This window comes from Macaca fascicularis, chromosome 12 (genome assembly GCF_037993035.2).
Source record: "Macaca fascicularis isolate 582-1 chromosome 12, T2T-MFA8v1.1".
Lineage (NCBI taxonomy): Eukaryota > Metazoa > Chordata > Mammalia > Primates > Cercopithecidae > Macaca > Macaca fascicularis.
The window spans coordinates 128,243,083-128,260,662 of record NC_088386.1 but is presented as its reverse complement, the minus strand read 5'-3'; the positions used below and the strand labels follow the sequence as shown (position 1 = coordinate 128,260,662).

General features: G+C 51.5%; 1 pseudogene; it reads right to left on the bottom strand.

Annotated features, from left to right (window-relative positions):
• Nucleotides 1–15,161: 15,161 nt before the first annotated feature.
• On the bottom strand, nucleotides 15,162–16,117 carry LOC141408236 (nuclear receptor-binding factor 2 pseudogene; annotated as a pseudogene).
• Nucleotides 16,118–17,580: the final 1,463 nt, after the last annotated feature.

The following is a 17,580-nucleotide window of genomic DNA, read 5'->3' as shown; positions in this document are numbered from 1 at the left end:
CCTGGAAGTGACGATTTTCATTCACTCACTGTAAGGCTGGGAACTCTTTAAGTCAGACATTTTATGCACATAGTTAAATATGACATCCAGTCCAAACCTTGGTGATATAACCGATGCTTCTAATTGTATCTTTCTCTTAAAGAGAGAGAAGCTGGGCTCAGTGGCCCATGCCTATAATCCCAGCACTTCGGGAGGCTGAGATGGGGGGATTGCTTGAGCCCAGGAGTTCGAGACCAGCCTGGGCAGTGTAGTGAGACCCCCATCTCTATAAAAATATTTTTAAAAGCTTAGCAGGGCATGGTGGTGCACACCTGTGGTCCCAGCTACTCGGGAGACTGAGGCAGAAGGGTCACTTGAGCCCAGGATGAATAATCGCATCACTGCACTCCAGCCTCGGTGACAGAGTGAGACCCTGTCTCAACTGCAACAAAAGAAAGCAAATTTTTACTGAAATTATATAAATAAAAATAAGAATATTCACAAATAGTTTCTGAATTTTGGAGGAATCAAGTAGGGAGAAAAAGCAAATGCTTTCACCCATAGTCACGAAGGATGCATTACCAAATGATTGCAAACTATAAATAGTTTATGACAGAAAAGGTACTTGAATCTGGAAAATAAAACATTTAAGTAATATAAACATCATCCTTATCGTGTTTTGCTTAATTTGGTTAGCAATTTTGGATTATAGGTGATTGCAGATACTTCCAGAGAAGAATTTAAAATAACTATGGGCCAGGCGCAGTGGCTCACGTCTGTAATCCCAACACTTTGGGAGGCCGAGATGGGCAAAAACCTGAGGTCAGGAGTTCGAGACCAGCCTGGCCAACATGGTGAAACCCCGTCTCTACTGAAAATATAAAAATCAGCCGGGCATGGTGGCATGCACCCATAATCCCAGCAACTAGGGTGGCTGAGGCAGGAGAATCGCTTGAACCCACGAGGCGGAGGTTGCAATGAGCCAAGATGGCACCACTGCACTCCAGCCTGGGGTCTAGAGGGAGACTCTGTCTCTAAAAACTAAAAACTAAAAAATAAATAAATAACCTGTGGATGATAAAACCCCAGAATAGCCATAGTGAAAGATCTGATGAGAGTTTACAACTGGCGAGAACATTTTAGTGTTTCTGTGGCACACAGAATAATTGGCAGTATGACACATGTCAGTATTTTAGGAATCTTACGCAGTTGCACGTGTTTTGATAACACACTGAAAGAAAGTTAACGACCATTTCTTATTTGACAAACCTTCTTATATTATTAATGAAATAAGCCTAATCATTTAATATCTTCCCAAGAAGAGAGAAACATCCTTTGAGACCCTCCAGGGGACCCACCTGAAAAAATCTCCAAGTTAATTTTAGGACAAAAGGCTTAATATAGGATTTGGATTCCAGAGAAGTCTGCCAAAGTTGTCAAAAAGTTCAAAGTATTTCCTTCAACAGAATCATAGGTCACTGCTAGGCCGGGTACAGTGGCTCAAGCCTGTAATCCCGGCACTTTGGAAGGCTGAGGCGGGCAGATCATTTGAGCCCAGGAGTTTAAGATCAGCCTGGGCAACATAGTGAAACTCTACAAAAAATACAAAAATTAGCTGGGCATGGTGGCGCACACCTGTAGTCCCACATACTCAGAGGGCTGAAGTGGAGGACTGATTGAGCCCAGGAAGTTGAAGCTGCAGTAAGCTGGGTGATTGCACTATTGCACTCCAGCCTAAGTGACAGAGCAAGACCCTGCCTAAAAAAAAAAAAAAAAAAAAATCATAGGTCACTGCTAAATAATAGTTACTCATTTAACCAGAATGACAGTCAAAAGACTTCAAAAGGAATACAGAAAGTTTCATACATGCAAAACCCTTAGCCCTCAGTGTTCCTAACCAATCTTCATTTCCTAGGCTGATTACCTTGAGCAGGCAAATACATTTAATGACAGCATGGGAAATCCTGGTTACACGAAACAATTTAGACACATTAAGAAAAACTAGGCCAGGCACAGTGGCTCACACCTGTAATCCCAACATCTTGGTAGGCTGAGGTAGGAGGATTGCTTGAGGCCAGGAGGTCAAGACCAGCCTGGCCGACACAGAGAGACCCCACCTTCACAAAAAAAATTAAAAATTAGTCAGGCATGGTGGTGCACACTTGTAGTCTCAGCTACTTGGGAGGTTGAGGCAGGAGGATTGCTTGAGTTTGAGACTGCAGTGAGAGCTCTGATCACACTCCAGCCTGGGAGGAACAACAGAGCAAGGCCCCATCATAAAAAAAAAAAAAAAAAAAAAAAGAAAACAGAAAAGAAAAACCAAGAATATAGAAGCAAGTTATAGAAGCAAGTTATGCTTGACTAAAACATTGCTCTCTATTCCTTTAAAGATAAACCTCAGGCTGGGCATGGTGGCTCCCGCCTGCAACCCCAGCACTTTGGGAGGCCTGGCTGGTTGTAGCGAGGACCCGTGGTAAGTAGTGTAGATCGTTGTCTTGTGTTGGTTGCTTTTGTCCTTCCTGGACGTGGTCACAGCTGTTAAACACCTTAAGGGCAATCTCAGCCAACTGGGGCATCGGCCTCTCCCCTTTCCCCCGTCCCCTTCTTCTGTTTGTAGTTTTTCCGTACCGTTGGAGCGTCTGGTGTCCTGCCATGATTACCACTCCCCACAGCTTAGGGTCCTTATATGGGGCCTGGTGGCAGCTGCCCAGGACTTAGAAGTGGGATTGGTGGTGCCACAGATCCCACGATTCTTGCCCACATCTGATTCAACTCTTTTTATGCATCAAATGCCAGTTTCTGCTTCTGGTGACCCAAGCTGTGGCAAGCATGGGGATCTGGGAGACAGAGCCACTGGCTTCCTGTGAAAAACCCATGTCTCTAAAAAAATTCTAATTCCTGAAAGCAATCCCACTGTCAGCTAGCCAGATCCAGACTGCCGTGTGGCAGCCCATGGATGTCTCTCAATCCCGCAGAGCACGAAGCACCGAGAAGAAACAGAAAACAGAGGTGTGCTGCACTTACTGCAGAGGCCCCACCGTTAGGCCCAGGGTGCTGCCGAGAGTCAGCCACAGGGCGAAGTCCACTTACTGGCCCGGAGGAGCACAGATAGAAGGTCCCGGTGGCCACTTCTGCTCCGTTGAGGCAGGTTCTGTAAACCCAAAAGTATCTGCTACTGCTCTCAATCAGTTTAGAAAGTTTAGTTTGCCAGGGTTCAGGATGCTCCCATGACACAGCCTCAGGCAGTCCTGACCATATGTGCCCACGGTGGTCAGGGCAAAGCTTGGTTTTATACACTTAGGGAGACATGAGACATTCATCAATACACGTAAGATTGACATTGGTTCCATCTGAGACGGCAGACGCCTCAAAGCAGGGGGCTTCCAGGTCATACACAGGTTTACAGTTTTCTGATTGGCAGCTGGTTGCAAGAGTTATTATCAGTAGATAGGAATGTCTGGGTTACAATAACAGGTTTTTGTCACACAGATGAAACTTTCACGTAGCAGGCTTGAGAGAGAATAGACTATAAGTGTTTCTCATCAGACTTAAGGTCTGTGTTGATGTTAATGCTGGTTGGCTTTTCCTGAATTCCAAAATGGAGGCGAGTGTAATGAGGCATGTCCAACCCCACCTTCCACTATGGCCAGAGCTAGTTTTTCAGGTTAACTTTGGAACGCCCTTGGTAAAGAGGAGGGGTCCATTCAGATGGCTGGGGGGTTTAGAATTTTATTTTTGGTTTACAGTCCAAATGGCAGCCTGGCAGCCTGGACGCCAAGAGAGAGGTCCTTGGGAACTGCACCCAACCCCTCTCAGGCAATGTGAGCGAGTCAGCAGGGGCGAGCTGGTGTTACCCACTGCTTCACCCATAGGGGGCCTTTGAGCAGTTTGGGGTCAGGACCTGACATGGTTTGGACATCTGTGGCCTCCAAAACCCGTGTTAAAATGTGATCCCCAGCATTGGAGGTGGGGTCTGGTGGGAGGTGTTTGGGTCATCAGGAAGCCATGTTTGTACAGGCTTCAGAACACTGAGCCAAATAAACCTCTTTTCTTTATTAACTATCCAGCCTCGAGAGTTTCTTTATAACAAGTCAAAATTACTAATACAGGACCCAAGTCCCAGTCCCATCAGAGTCACCAGAATTTTGTTACCCACACAAGGGGTGGGTTCCATTGCCTGGCAGGTACCAACCCAATGACCACAACAAGGAGGATTTAGCAAGGGGATTTTGTGACTTGGAACAATTAGAACAGCAGGACAGCTCTCAAGGCAGTGTCTCACCAAGCTGGGGGCTGGCTCAGCTGTTATAAGCAGAGGGAAATGAGGTGCGATCTGATTGGATCTTCCAATGAGGTAATGTCAAGGCACATGATCTGATTGGATCCTGCCAGGGGATGGCACCACAGCTCTGTCGCACTGGATCCTGGGCGTCCACTTCTTAACTCAGTCCCCCTCTCCTTGGCCCCCCAGTGGTTGCATGCTTTGTTATCTGGACATGCTCAGGGTATGTAAACTTCAACCTCAGGGTCCACGGCAACTGAAAAACAACTCACAACTTTGTTACATACAAGTGGAACCAGATTGATCTGATGCAGTTACGAAGAGGGCAGGGCAGAGTGGGCCGTGAGCCACAGGAGTAGGATGGGGAAGTCCCCACCCCTCAGACACCTTGGCGCGACAGCATAGTCCCTGGGTGCTGGGCTTCATGCAAGCCTCTTTCTAGTCTGTTCCAAGAGGGAGTTTTCTCACTGAGCTCTGAGCTGGGCAATGAATCCAGGAACCACCACCTCCCTCCCTGGTGAGCTTCATAGAGTCAGAAACCTCAAGGAGTCCCCAGGTCAGTCCCTTGCCCAGGCCTGAGTGTTGCCTGCGGTCCTCAGCAGGCTAGTGCCCTGAGGGTCCTTGGCTGTCACACTCCCTGGCCCCGCAGGCTCTTGCTGGCCTGTTCCTGGCCTCAGCCCTATTCCCTTACCAGCCACGAGGAGATCGGTGCCTCTTCCCAGGGGCCCCTTGGGGCTTCCTATTGGGTGACAGGCACCCAGACCCTTAGGCTTCCCCGGGTTTCCACACTGCCTGCTCTGCTTCCCATGCCGAAGTCCAGCTTCTCCACTCAGCTCCCCATGGGACTATACAGGTTTAGTTCAGGCCCCGTCCTAGGCATCCTCCAGGTACTGACTCATGGAGCCCCACGGCAGCGTCATGCAGTAGGGGCTGTAATCACCCCCTTTACAGGTGGGCAAACTGAGGTATGACGAGGCCCCTTGGGGGAGCCACCCTGTGTGTGTGTGTATGGGTGTGCACGTGTGTATATGCATGTATGTGTGCATGTACGTATGAGTGTATATGTGCGTGTGTGAGTATGTGCGTGTGCATGTGTGTGCATGTGTGTTTTTAAGTATGTGTCTGCATGTGTTTTTAAAGGAAAAAGGAGAATCACAGGATTGTTTTGTGATAATTATTTTGGCTACAAGAATCATTGACATGGGTGGCACCAGTCTGAGGTTGGACAGGCAGTGGCTGGGCAGATGTCCTTGCAAAAGTGCTATGGCCTTTGTGCAAGTGGTTGTTTGCAGTCTTTTGTGATAGTTTTATCAGATTTTGTGCCCGAGGACTCTCCACTCATGGCCTTTCCTGCCTGTATTTGTCAGAGTTTTTAGAAAAAGTGACTTCATTTGGTTTCTGACAACATTCACAGGCAAGACTGGCTGGGATCCGCCTTCCTCAGGGAGGAGGCGCAGGTTGGGATTCGGAACCTCTCACCTGTGCCCTTTGCACCCTCTTGGGCCTTCTCTCTCCAAGGCAGCTCTAGCCGCAGCCTCCGCCCCCACTGCCCGCAGCCCCTACCCCCATCCACGCTGGTCATCCAGCTGCCTCACTCAGGGCTTGGCTGGGTTTAGCTGGGCACTGCTGTGGCCTGTCATTCTCTTGCTTGTGAGTCAAGGGGTCAGTTTAGCAATGAGGGGTGGGGACCCCAAAAGAGTGAGGGAGCCGGAGGGCTGGCTGTTTCCCTTTTGGCGAAACTGCAGGAGAGCCAAGGAGCTGAGCTCGGAGCCCCCAGTAAAGACAGTCTGTGCAGGGTGACCAGTACTGTGTGTTCAGAGGCTAAACCCAAGTTACCTTCCGTAGGCCGCGATTGGTGTGCTCTGGGTCAACTACACTTTGGTGCCATGGGGGCCGCACTCGCAGCGCCAGGCCTTTTTCTGGCAGAGGCTCTCTGTTGCTCTCCTGGATCAGGAGCTGGGGGAAGGGGGCGAGGCCAACCTGAAGCCTAGACCCGCCGGGGAGAGTTGATCCTGGACAAGGTTTCCCAGGAGGACAAGGAAGCTCCCTGGTGAAGGTGCGCTCCGCGCAGGCGCTGTGCCGGCAGCCCAGGCACTCCATCAGGGCCCCCTTATCCTTTAGGAGGAGTTCTCTCTGGGCGGTGCTCCAGGGCTGTAGGCTGAGGCATGACGGCCCCCAGCTGCGTAGCTCCAGCCCCCTTGTAGCCGGCTGGTGGGCAGCTCCGAGTGGGGACCTGGGACCGGAGGAGACTCCTCCCGGGAGTACCCGCTGCCTTCACTTGTCCCGGGACGCGGCTGGACCCCGAGTCATCGACCGCAACCCGCGCACGGAGCCTGTCTCCGGGGCCGCCGACCCACGTCCGTGCTGCCGCCGAGCTGCCAGGTGGCCCGAGGGTCGCAGGAGGAAGGAGGTAGGCGCGAGGCGGGCGGAGGAGGGTGGAGCTGCTATCGCGACCCCTCCTTCGGGCCGGCGGGCGGGCGGGGGTGCGGCAGAAGAGGCAGCGGGCGCTGGGAGACTCAGGCAACTGCGCCGCTCCAGGCCCTGCCTTGGGCGCGCACCTGCCGGGTAAGTGGCCACAGTAGCGGCCACCTCCGCCGCCCTCGCGGCCGCTGCGCGGAGCCTCCTGGCTTCATCTACGTCCTCGCGGCTGAAGCTGCGGCTCCCAGGCTCGGCTCTCGGTCTCCACTGACTGAGCGGCGCGGCTCCAGGACTCCGGGCGCGCCCGGCCAGCCCGCGCCCCGCGAGGGGGTGAAACTTCACCCAAGTTTGGGTTCTGGGGAAAACCTGTTGAAGCCGGGATTGGCCCCGGGCGGAGACAGAGACGAGGGTCGGGGAGACTGAGCCGGTTTCGGGTTCTCCATCAGGGCCGTCCAGAGGATGGACTGTGTATCCGCGACCCTGGGGTGTTGGTGCGCGCCGGTGAGGAAGGGTGGGTGGGCCGTCGGACCACCGAGTAGAAGGAGCCAGCGAGCGGTGTTGGAGTGGTGGATCCTGCGGATTTCTGCGAGGACAAAGTTTGGTTCTTTGGCCACTTTGTGGAACGTCTGTCTGGGTCCAGCGCCGAGAGCTGAGAGTGCCGCATAGACGCGCCCCTGCCCACACCTCCTCACTCCAGCCTCCACTCCTTCCCTCTCACCCCACCCGGCCTTGGCTGGGGTAGGTCGTGGACTAGAAAGGCGAAGGGAAGAGGGACGGCCTTTCAATGAAGGCCCACTACGTGCCAGGCACCGTGCCCGGCCCTTCCCGCTTCCCTCCCGACCTAGGGACTGACACATGTGTGCAGGAGGGGACAGGGGAGAAGACTCCACTGTGCTTGCGGGGGTCGTGGCCCCGCCGAGCCCTCCTCGTCCCTGGTTTCTGCAGTGAATGAGGTCCGCAGCTGAGGCCTCTGCACCCAGACCTGCGTCCCTCCTCGTGGTGCCCGGGAGCTCCGTCGGGCTGCTGCGCCTCCTGAGCTTGACTCTGTTTCTCTCGCAGCTGCGTCCCGGGGCCATGCGGAGGCCCACGAGGAGGCCGGCGGCCGCGCGCATCCCGTAGCCCAGGTGGCCCAGGGCTGCACCGCGGCGGCCTCGGCGCCTTGGAGTCCCGGTATTCCCTGAGGGCGCACTACGACGAGTTCCAGGAGGTCAAGTACTTGAGTCACTGAGGCACTGGGGGCGTGCGCGGAGCCTCTCTGCCTCTCAGGCTTCTCTCAGGAAGCAGCGCCACCGGGGCCCGGGCCGGGCTGCCGCGCTGGACCCCGCGCGAAGTGAGCCAGCTGTCGGGGCTGGTGTTCGCCGCCGGCCTCTGCGCCATCCTGGGGGCTTTGCTGGCGCTCAAGTACCTGGGTCGATCGCGGCGGGCGGCGGCACCTGTCCCAAGGGCTGCCCCTAGCGCAAGGCCTTCGCGCGCCGCTCGCTTCCTGGCGGCCAACGTGGATGCCAGCATCGACCCGTGCCAGGAGTTTTACTGGTTCTCGGAGGAAGAGGAGGTGCTAGTGCTGGCGACAGACTAAGTGTAGCAGGTGACCCAGCTCATCCACTCCGCACCCCATAGGGATGGCTGCAGATCGGCCAGCCCCTGTCCACCAGCCTCCAGGACCTGTCTGCTGGGTGGGCTTTGATTTCCACCTCCACCTGTGTCCGGTAGCCACACTGAGGGAGGCAGCTGTTGAGCACTGGAATAGGAATCCAAGCCCTAGGTTGACATCCTGGCTCTCCCCGCTGCTCTGCATTGCCTGGGATGACCTCTTGTCCCTTCTTTGTGGGGTTGTCTGGGTCCTGGGTCCAGCCACAGGCTGGGGGGCACACGTGGGGGTAGTGTTCTTGGTGGCCCATATGCACATCTGTCTGGACATCCACCGGCTTCACCTGGCCCCAGGATCCTGCACAACTACCTAGTGTGGCGCGTGGTGGTGGTCCTGAGTAAGCACCTGTCCCCGCCATTCCGTGAAGTGCTGCGCGAGCTGGCACCGGAGATAGAGGGAAGCCACAAGCCGCAGGAGCTGGCCGAGGTCTGCCCGTGGCGGGCCAACCACCACTTTGGCGTGGCACTTGGTGCCCTCTTTGTACACGAACACTTCTCAGCTGCCAAGGTGGGCTGGCCTGGTTTAGGGTTGGGAGGCTGGTGCTGAGCTGAGAGGGTGGATTCCTCCCGAGGCCATGGTCCTAGCATAGGGAGCCCCACACATGCCCCTGCAGCCAGTAGCACCAGGCCTTGCTAAGGGCTCAGCCCATTCTGTGGCTCCAGGTTGCTCCTCCGCAGGCCTCCTCCTCCAGGAAGCCTACCTGGTCTGTCAGCGGAAGGTGACCCACCCCACGAAGCCCCTGACCAGCCTTCTCAGCCTTGCTCGGGAGGCGTGGCCTTAAGGGATGTCCAGGGTGGTTACTGTGGCAGTTTTCTCTTCTAGCCTATGAGCTTATTGTCGGGGGTGCAGGGCCTGGATCCCCATCTCCAGGGTTTCCTCTTGGTGCTCAGAACCAAGCTCTGGGCTTTGTAAGTGGTGCCTAAAGATGGGGCACTCTTCGTGCCAGGAGTGATGCACCAGAGTGAAAGGCTGCTGGGCTGACCCTGGCTCCCCGACCCAACTCTGCAGGTGCAGCAGCTGGTGAAGACATCAGGCATGTCCTGGGTCAGCACCTGGAGGAGCTGGACTGGATGGACACTGAGATCAGAGTTGAAATCGGGGAGGACTGTGTCCCGGCCTCTCCCCTCGTTGCCACCTTGGCCCTGCCCCCGCTTGGTGACCTGAAGCCACACTGGCTGAAGGGAGTGGTAGGGTGTGACTTGCCTGACCTGGGGTCCTGAGAAAGGCAGCTCAGGGTGGGCCCCAGTGTCCCCCAGGGAAGAGTGGGGTGTTGGGGGCAGATGCCATCTGGGTGAGGGCAGTGTGCATCCTGCAGCCAGGAGCCACCCCCGCTCCCACTCACTGTGTCTTGTGTGGAATGAGACACCCTGTCACTCGTTCATTCACCCATTTTTTCTGTATTTCCTGGGAGCCATCTATAGCCAGACCCTGTTCTGGTGCTGAAGGGAGGTGAAGCTCAAAGCACACAGCCCAGGCCACAGTGTGGGTTTGGCCTCCTGCTGCCATGAGTCCTGGACACAGCAGAAAGTAGGCAGGTAGGGTGGTCTGGCGGCCCTGGCACCTCCTTGTTTCTCACCAACCATAGCCCAGACAGGTAGGGCTGGCAGGAGCCAGGGCCCAGAGTTCTAGTGCTGTGGGAAAGGGTGGGGCAGGTGGTGACAACATTAAGTGGAGCCTGGTCTTTGTCATGATTGCAGCCTGGGCTGGGCCAGCCTTGCCCACGTGTGCGTGCCTGTGTGTGTGCACACCTCTTCCTGGAGGAGGAAGCCGAGGGAGGGAACAGTGGCCCTGGGCCAGCCAGGCCTGGGCTGCATCTTCCAGAGCGGCTTGTACACTTGAGTTTGACCCCTGTTCCCTTGCACAGATAGATGGAGCTCCAGGGAGTCTGTTCTCCAGCAGCCCGGGGCACACCCAGAGGTGGAGCCTCAACCAGAGGATCTGGTAACCTCAGGCTGAGTTCAGAAGTAAATATGCGAAAAGGCGTCCAATCAATGTGGAATAAACCACAGGGGTGGGGTGGGGGAGGTATCACAGACTCCAGATTGGCAAAGACCTAAAAATCCACCCATAGGGAGGTGGAGGAATAGGCACCCCAAACACCAGACTCAAGAGCATCATTCAGGACGTCAAGATGTGCACACACCAGGCTGCAACAATTCCATCCTGGGAAAGTGTCCTGTAGAAACTTGGCACACGTGTCCCAGGATGTAAGCACCAGCGTGTGCAAAGTGGCATTGTTGAAATAGCCAGACATTGAAAAACCCAAAGGCTCATCAACAGCAGAAAAAGTGTCAAGAGTTTCATAACTGGAATATTATATAGCAATGGAAATGACCAGGATTTTGTAACACAACAGATTAAATAAATCTCAAAAACACAAAGTTGAACAAAAGATGCAAATCACAAAGGAACACATAGGATAGAACATATCTTACTCATACATGAAGTTCAAATGGGGCGAACCTAAACTATATGGGGGATAAAACTATGAAAAGAGGCCGGGTGCAGTAGCTCATGCCTGTAATCCCAGCAACTAGGCTGAGGCGGGCAGATCACCTGAGGTCAGGAGTTTGAGACCAGCCTGGCCAACATGGCCCATCTCTACTAAAACTACAAAAATTAGCTGGGTGTGATGGCATGTGCCTGTAATCCTAGCTATTCTGGAGGCTGAGGCAGAAGAATCACTTGAACCTGGGAGGTGGAGGCTGCAGTAAGCCAAGATCGTGCCACTGCACTCCAGTCTGGGTGACAGAGCAAGACTCTGTCTCAAAAAAAAAAAAAAAAAACCAAAAACAAAAAAACTATGAAAATAAAATGAGTATCCAAAAATTCAGTGGTGGGTGGGTGTAGTGGCTCACACCTGTAATCCCAGCACTTTAAGAGGCCGGAGGATCGCTTGAGCCCAGGAGTTTAAGACCAGCTTGGGCAACACAGTGAGATCCTATCTTTAAAAAGAAAAAACATTCAGTGGTAAGAAAGAATAGTGTTTTCAATGGGAAAGGTATGGGGCGGTGTGGGGGAACCCTGGCCACAATTTCTTGATCTGGGTGGCGGTTACTTTGGTGTTCAATTCTGTTATTATTCTTCAGGCCATACCTTTCTGTTTTATGCACTATTCATCATGTTTGACATATCTTAAAAACAAAGAAGGAAAAAGGAATGAACACTATGCAATGTGATCCAGATTAGATGCATGGGTTCCAGCCACATTTCCCACTTTCACTGCAATCAGCATTTTCCAAAATGTGACACACACTTATTTCCAAAGTGTGATACTCCAGATTAGGTGGTATGGGGCATGTTTTAGCTGCCATCAGACAAGACATTAAATAGCATTAAACTTCACAATGAGAAAGTTATTTTTTAGACAGGATCTAGCTTTGTCATCCAGACTGGAGTGCAGTGGTGTGATCTCAGTTCACTGCAACCTCGGCCTCCCGGGCTCAAGTCATCCTCCTGCCTCAGCCTCCTGTGGAGCTGGTATTTTTTGTAGAGACGAGATCTTGCTATGTTGCTTAGGCTAGTTTCAAACTTTTGGGCTCAAGCGATCTGCCCACCTTAGCTTCCCAAACTGCTGGGATTACGGCATGAGCCACTGTGCCCAGCTGGTTATTTTTTGATTCTCTTCCAACCCTTCTGATAATGTCAAGGAGAGAATCTCAGTTGGTTCTATAATGTCTTCACTGCCACCCTAACTTTGCCATCTCCCCTTTAACAAGACAAAGCATGCTTTAGACTCAAAGCACCTAAGGAGGCTGTAAGGACATTGCTTTTGGTGTGTGTGGAATACACAGTGGCTTCTGTTTACGGTAAGAGATGGTGGTCCCCCATTTTTCAGTTACAAGTTTTCTTTTCTAATAGATTTAAGGAAAATCTGAGCTTATGTAGAGAAAAATATTCAGTAATACCACAGGCAGTAATGTGGCTGTGGCAAAAAGCTGTCAAGGTGATAGGTGATTAGCTGAGCGCTAAGAAGCACGGATTTAAAAGGAGTAAATTAAATAGCCTTTGGGTCTGAGCTGAAATTCTCTCTCCACCACTTACTGAGTGTCCTTCAAAACAGAACCTCTCCAAGCCTTAATTCCCTCATCTACGAACAAGAAGAATGATAGTCCTGCCAACCTCAAGAAACAGAGGGAGGCTCCCCAAAACTGTGGAGTATAATTGGGAACAAGCAGCAGCACTGCATGTGGAGCCCCAGCCTTAGTAAACTAGGGGCGCATCAGAGGGGAAGCAAGGAGGGCTTTGAAAGGCCAAAGGAGCAGTGCATGCTCATTTTTTTTTTTTTTTTTTTTTTTTTTTAGTTGCTCTATTGCCCAGGTTAGAGTGTAGTGGTGCGATCTTGGCTCACTGCAACCTCCACCTCCTGGGTTCAGGCGATTCTCATGCCTCAGCCTCCTGAGTAGCTGGGATTACAGGCACTTGCCACCACATTTGGCTACATGGTTGTTTTGAAAGGAAGAGAACACTGGTTCCAGGGGCTTATCCCAGGAGCGGACATCAATTTACAAGTGGACACAGCGTATCAAGCAAGTGTTCTTGTGCATCCGGCTAGCCGTCCTTTTGACTCATGTAGCGAGCTGCAAAGTCCTGAGAAGTTCTGGAAAAAGGTCTCGTTTCAGGCGTCTGCACCTCAGAGCCCTTCCCAGAGGCTTCGGGATCACAGGCAGGTGTGCGGGTGGGGCCTCCTTCATAACCTCCCGGCTACATTATTTTGTTGTTGCTCTTAGGGTTGGACAAAAGTGGCTCCATTTTGATTCTGACAACTTTCACAGAGCCGGGGGCTCAGGGCTGTTGTGGGGACTTAATTAGTGCAGGGTCTGCTGCAGAGTTAGCATGGGGAGCAGGGGCGAAGAGGTGAACCCTGACCTTCATGAACACGAGACAAGTCCTGAACATCTTTGAAACCTGTTTCCGATCTGAGGGTCTGCACACCACACAGTGGGCCAAATGGTAGCGGAAGCAGTTCCTTCCTAGAGCACAAATCTCTTAAATTCCTAATTAAGGGCTGTGTAGGCAGGACCTCCCTCTGTCCCATCCCACCTACCAGGGAGGGACATCCAGGCATTCCTCACACACAGAAGAACTTGGGTCAGGTACCTGGGGTGGGAACAAGAAGGGACTGTCCCACCCCCAAGGCAGGAGACACCCCAACCTCCTCCCCACGGGCTTCCTGGGGAGGCCTCTCAACAGGCCATGGAGCCTCCCTCAGCAGCACAAGCAGGGCACTGGGGCCTCAGCCTGCGGGAAGCTGCAGGCACAGGAGCGGGTTCAGGGAGGGGGCGCTCAGACAGGCACCCTGAGCCCCAAGTGGACTGACCCTTCACCCCTGCTGAAGTGGCAAGGGCCAGACCTCCCCTTGGCCCAAGGATGGCAGCACAGGCAGGGGCACCTGGTAGGTGTGTGGTTCAGCCAAGTCCTAGATCATGGTTGTCCTTTGAGAGTGTGGGACAAGACTAAATTCTGCCCTGAACGGTGCTTCGGGCATCTATATGGATGCGTGGAAAGGAAAGCTTATGAAGTCAAGGACACTGTAACTGTATTCAGTGGTTTAACCTTGATCTTGTATCATAAGAACCAGGAGGACGACTGGTAGGTTGAAAACCTGTTAAGCTGAATACACTAATGGAGAGTTTTGCTTTCCTGTTCTATTTTGCACTTCAATTTCTGGTGGGGTCTCAATTATTTGGCTAACTGGTTTCCAGAACCAAGCAATACACAATTTGTGAATGTTAAAGAACACAACACAGTTCATGAGCCTGGTTGAGAAAAACAACGTTCTGAAGTAAAATAAATTATTTAAATGGATGTTTCTCCTAAAGTGACTTTCTAAATATTAAAAACAAAACAAAACAACAAACTGCCACCAAACTATAAAAACCCTTAAAAAGAGAGAAGGTACGAAGAGATGATCTTACAATAAGGTTTTAAATTCAGAACCTAAACTCAGGCATGTGCAAATTGAAGCTCATCATTCTAAGAATCACCTCTCGTCTCCAGAACCTTCTTGAATGTGAAAGGCATCGCTCTCCAGAACCTTCTTGAATGTGAAAGTCATCGCGTCCTGTTGCCTCCACTAGGGCTCAGATCTTTTTTTAAAAAATACAATTACTTTATTGATTTCTTACAATCAAATACTGCCAACTAGCATTCCTTCCACTCGCGGATCATTAAAAACAAAGAACAGACTTCCTTGGTATTTTCAAATGATGCATTATGCAATAAACAGAGTTAGAACTTAAAATGCACCCTTATTAATTATGTAAACTGGTAACTGGTGTTAAGAAGCATAACTAATAATTTGGTTTCTTCATAACACGGAAATTTAAACATTTCTCCTGATAGTCTTGAGGTTATCATTGTTACGAGTAGTGCACAGTGTGGCACATACGGTTTCATCTAGAAAGGAGTGTCTTACACACCTTAAACACAACATCATTAACAAAATGCATACATCAATGTCTGAGACAAAGTATGTTTCAAATACGAAGCAGCCCCTCAGGCCGTCATTTTAATATTTAGGTTTTGCATGATCATTTATGGCATTATAGATTAATTACACATAACATACTTTTAAACATTTTAACCCTGACGATAAGAAAAATAATTGCTGCTTGAAAAAAATCTTCCAGGAAGCCATTTGGTTGGTATCAGGAGAAACTGACCCTCCATGAGTTTAGTGTCTGCCACGTCGGCATCATTAGCTCAAGTCAGTGAATCCGATATGCGACACGCTTCACAGTGACTGTTCCCCATGTCCTGGCAATGCCTCTTCTCCCACAGTACGCCAGATGACGAGGCATTTCCAGCATTACCCTTGCCTGTGGCTTTCCCTTTTCATTGTTTGTTGCTGCATTAACTGTATTATTTAGTACTATTTCCTCTTCTCCCTTCTTCTATGGCCTTCCATTTTAATTACTCATAAATCCTTTCAGAATATCCTGAGAGAGCTCTGTAAGGGGACGCTCTGGAGATGGAAAATCCAAGGGAGAAGATCGGGTACTGGAACGTACTTGACTTTCCTGGCATCTGCTGCAAACCTCCGCAAGGCTGAAGAGGGTGTAGCGGTTTCTGAATGCAGAGGCACGCTCCGTAACTGACTTTTCTACAAAATCAGCACCCACATTCAGCTCCTTTTCTACTGGACCTTTTAGAAGTCTGGCCTTTTCAGCCTTTACCTGTTTACACTTTCTTTCCTCAATCTTTCTTTCTCTGCCACAAGGAATTCCACATGCCTCTTCAAATCTGCAACTGGGTTGCCTGCTCCTCTACAGGTGTTCATCGTGCTTTGAGGCTTTGCTTCCAATACACAGCTCTGCTGGCTCAGTCTTTTGCTGAAGTAAAAACAGTTGTGTGTCTGGATCCCTGTCACAGACGCCCTGAGTCTCGGGTGGGCGTTCCTCTGTGGAGGGCTGTGCTTCTGCATCTTCAGCAGAGGGGCTGTGAGAGGCCTGAAGATGGGCAGCCCCATCCTTGTCTGCGTTCTACTGGGCCCTTGTCCGCGTCTCCTGGGCAAACCGGCGCAGTTCCGCGTGGCTATGCCTGTGCAGTTCCAGCGGAAGGTCAGCCTGCTCAGCCTGCGTCAGCTCCGTAGCTTCAGAAAGACACCACAGCCTTTCTGTGACAGGAAATCGCCTCTTCATATTTGCCCGCAGCTAATCAACAAGTCTGCTCTGATGATGAGCCAGGTTGAGGGGCCTTCAGTTACTTCCACAAGACCCCAGGGGAGGCCGCAGTGGGGGAACGTGGAGGGGACAGCAGAGCAGTGTGATGCAGCTGCGGAGACAGCAGCCCCTCTCCAATCTTTAACCTGCCTCAGCCCTCCCAGTCCCCACTCTGACTCCTATCAGCCCTTGACATCTGTGATTTCGACCCATGAACACCTCTTACGTCTGTGCCCAGCAAGGACTGGGGCACACTCTTCTGCAGGAGACCCATCGACCGTGCAGGTGACACAGCTGCTCCTGGCTCACGGAGTTGCCCAGGGACTGGCCACTCACCCTGGGCTCCCAGGGACCCCAGCCCAGCCTGGGCTCACACATGAGCCTAGAGGTTCCGTGGAGGCAATGAGGATTTGTCACTGCCATGACTGTTACTTGAGGCTTTAAGTAGAAGACCATACGCAGCCTTCTAACCGAGTGGGAACCTGAGGTTGCGTGTCAGTAGGAATTTTATCTGTTGCTAGAATAGTGGACTGTTTCATACACCTTATGCTGAATGTAAAAGCCTTGGAATCCAATTGTGGATCATTCCTGTGCTAAGCATGAATACATTTTTTTTCAACTTCAGTTTTTACTTTTGTCCAAATTATAAGTGAATGTAGTTTAAAGTATCAAACCGATCTACGAGGTTAAAACAAAACAAACAGCAGTTCCCTGTCTCCCTCCTCACATTTTCCCATCTCCGAGGCAACCACTTTCCCCTCTCTTGGTTTTTTAATATTTACCACTGTTGCTAAATAAGATACTTCTTCATGTCTGAATTTTAAGCTATATATATATGCTATATATATATGCCCCCCCCCCCCACACACACACAGTCTACTAATGTTCTACTATCTATTGTTGTGTGACAAACTACCCCCAAACAACCTTAAACAATGATAGTCTATTGTCTATATTTTGATCACAAAACTGCCATCTGGGCAGGGCTGATGGGACTGCCTGTGTGTACTCTGAGGCCTCCGCGGGCCTGGCTTGCAGGCTGGGGGTCTGCATGGCTGCCCATCTGGTGCCGGCTGTGGGCTGAGAGCAGCCCCTCCACAAGGGCTTCTCCAGAGCTGCTTGGGCTTCCTCACAGAAGGGCAGGTGGGTTTCCAGAGACGGGGAAGCTGCTAGTCTCGAAGGCCTGGGCCTGCAACTAGCAGTGTTCCTTCTGCCACATTATTAGCTTAGCAGCCCCGGAGCCTGGCAAGATTCAAGAGGCAGAGAGTTTATAATCATCTTCAAGCCACACCTTCCCACTGAGGAAAAAGAGCATTTAGCTTCCATTTCACCAACTGCATTCCCTATCTTCCAGTCCTCCTGATAGAGTTCTACAGTAAACTAGATCCTGACTCGGCATTTCTATCGTGACGACTGTGTAAACGCGATTGCCAGATCGTAAACTGGGACTAGCTACCTTTTCTTGCTTGCACTGCTGTTTTCTCTGAAGCCAATAATCGTCTTATCTTCACATGCGGGTCATTCTGTACGTACTACGAATCCAACCCGAGGCTCTATGCCAAGTACTTCAGTGTTCTCTCAGGCTCTTC